This window comes from Ursus americanus, chromosome 13, assembly GCF_024610735.1.
Source record: "Ursus americanus isolate L20-20 chromosome 13, mUrsAme1.1.p, whole genome shotgun sequence".
In the NCBI taxonomy this organism is placed as follows: domain Eukaryota; kingdom Metazoa; phylum Chordata; class Mammalia; order Carnivora; family Ursidae; genus Ursus; species Ursus americanus.
In genome coordinates, this window is record NC_142139.1 from 26,220,008 (window position 1) to 26,222,923 (window position 2,916).

General features: G+C 37.8%; 1 pseudogene; it reads left to right on the forward strand.

The window, feature by feature from the left end:
- The first annotated feature begins 655 nt into the window (after positions 1-655).
- Positions 656-2,254, forward strand: LOC123793106 (SNW domain-containing protein 1 pseudogene; annotated as a pseudogene).
- The last annotated feature ends 662 nt before the right edge of the window (positions 2,255-2,916 follow it).

Genomic DNA, 2,916 nt, shown 5'->3' on the forward strand with positions numbered 1-2,916 from the left:
TTTTTATCAATCACATATCTGCTATTCTTATTTTTTCACTTTTCTAAACCCTAATTCTAAAAAACTAGTTTGTTATCTTTCTCTAAGTATTTGTTGCCCTCCCCACCTTTTTTAGCTTGGTAGTTGTTTTTGTTCTTTCTTTTATACTAATGATCTCACACTCCCTATAGCTGATTTTGCTTCCAAGCATTCTTCACTTTTCTTCTTAGTCACAAAACAGGAAAGCAACAGAAACCAAAATAAGGGGAAAAAATTTAACACTATAAAAATTTAGTTTGTATCTCATAATCTTAACTTATGTACCCTTTCCTACTTCAATTAGAAAAGAAATTATAGTACTAGGATTTATTTATGTTCTCCAACAAAGACAATCTACTTCCAGAAAATTTATGTCACATTTCAACCCTTGTCCCTGATTCTGTATAAAATATGTTAAAATAAAGGAAGAAACAGAAAAGAAAAATTAAAAGGTCAGTAAACCAGTAAGACTAGAATTTTTATTTTTTTGAAAAACAATATATTGGTAAAATGGCTTCAGTAAAGCTAATACATTTATAATATAGGTATGAGTGTATGTTTTGAAGACCGTAGGTATCACCAGTAGAGAACATTTTTTAAAAATCAGTACAGTTCATGCTCGATTGAGTGGAAGAAGATGGCATTCACCAGCTTTTTACCTGTACCTACTCAATTATCTCAGGACCAAATTGAGGCTGAAGAAAAGACAAGATCCCAAAGATCATGACAGACCTCACTGGTCTCCTAGAGAACCTTCCCCATATGGATACCAGAAAAGCTGAATACCTCAGTTATTAGAGGATTTTGGAGATGGAGGTGTTTTCCAGAGATCCACGTAGCCCAGTATCACTGGATATGGGATGAAAGAAAAAAAAAAAAAAAAGTCAAATGCACCAGTAAGGTGGATGCTGAAGGAAAAATTAAATATGATGCAATTGCTCAGCAAGGACAGTCAAAAGACAAAGTCATTTATAGCAAGTACACCTACCTGGTTCCAAAGTCATGAATGCAGATGACCTGGACCTGCAAAGACCTGATGAAGAAACCATTAAAGAGATAACAGAAAAGAAAATGGTAGCCCTAGAAAAAGCTACATCATAGAAGGTTGCTGCAGCCATGACAGTTCGAGCAGCTAAAAAACTGGCTCCTGCTCAGTATATTTGACACACACCATCTCAACAAGGAGTGGCTTTCAACTCTGGAGCTAAACAGAGAGTTACTTGGATGGTGGAAATGCAGAAAGATCCAGTGGAACCTCCAAGTTTCAAGATTAATAAGAAAATTCCCCAAGAACCACCTTCTCCCCCTACACCTGTCATGCATTCTCCTAGCCAAAAGAGGACCATGAAGGAACAACAAGAGTGGAAGCTTCCTCCTTGTATTTCAGACTGGAAACATGCAAAGGATTATACAATTCCATTAGACAAATGTCTGGCTGTTCATGGAAGAGGGCTGCAGATAGTTCACATCAACGAAAACTTTGCCAAGCAGGCTGAAGCCCTCTATATTGCTTATTGGATGGCTTGTGAAGCTGTAGAAATATGGGTTCAAGTAGAGAGAAATATGGTTCAAAAAGAAAAGGAGAAACATGAAGAGAAACTTAGAGAAATGCCCAGAAAGCCAGAAAGAGAAGAGTTGGGAAAAACCCATGTGGGAAAAGAAGATAGGGAGGCACATGAGATGGATGAAATCCAGCATGACAGGTAAAAAGAGAGACATCACAATGGGGGAATCTTTCCAGGACAGCTCCTGATAAGAGGTTAAAACTACAGAGATATGAAATTGAGATTTCAGTGAAATCATTGCTTCTGGTGTGCCCAATCCTCAGAAGTCCAATGAAGTCCAGTATGACCAAAGGCTCTTCAACTAATCTAAGGGTGTGGACAGTGGTTTTGCAGGTAGATAAGATGAAATTTACAAGGTTTATGATTAATCCTGAAGAGTTGGTAAAGATATGGCCCAGAATATTTTCATCCCAGTAAAACTCTGGACAAGGACATGTATGGTGACAACCTAGAAACCAGAATAAAGACCAACAGTTTTGTTCCTGATAAGGAGTTTTCTGGTTCAGACCATAGGCAAAAAGGCCTAGAAGGACCAGTTCAGTTCGAGGAAGATCCTTTTGGTTTGGACAAGTTTTTGGAAGAAGCCAACAGCATAGTGGCTCTAAAAGACCCTTGGATAACAGCCGCCTCAGGAACATATTCATGAAGGCAAGAAGAGGAGGAAGGAGTAGATACATCTCTCTTCAAAGCGAATGGAATTTTATCCATAACCCTAATGATGCAAGTCAGATGGGGAAACACGTCGTAAATGGGCAGGATAAAAACCAAATCTGGATATCAGACCCTAGCACTACTTTTTATTACAGGAGTAAGAAGGGATGAAAATTCTTCGACTGATTGTTGTTGTTGTTGTTGTTGCTGCTGCTGTTGTTGTTTTTTAAAGACTGGGTTGCATTTGTGCTTCTACATTTTGGCATTTAGAGAACATACTGCCCCACACATGAAATTAAGACCACTTCCTTTTGTGTGACTTAGTATTTCTGGGGTTTAATATTTTGTGTAAGAATGACTGCTGAGGAATAAAGTTGCCTAACCACAGTGGGCGGAAGGATGTTCACATACTGGGAGTGTCCTGCCAAATGACATTTGCCACTATTATGCTCTGTTTTAATTTGGAGTGAGGAAGGTAAGCTCTCACGTGGTGCAGCTATTTGTCTCAAATAAAAACATTTAGACAAAAAAATAAAAGTAAAAGATCATTACACAATTGCTTAAGTTACTCTTGGGGAAACTTACTGTTAGAGAATATTATATATTTTTTTGGTCTAGCGTAAGTCATAGTGCTAAAATCCTTTTCACGTCCCTCCAAAATAATTGTGCAGTATTGATAGCT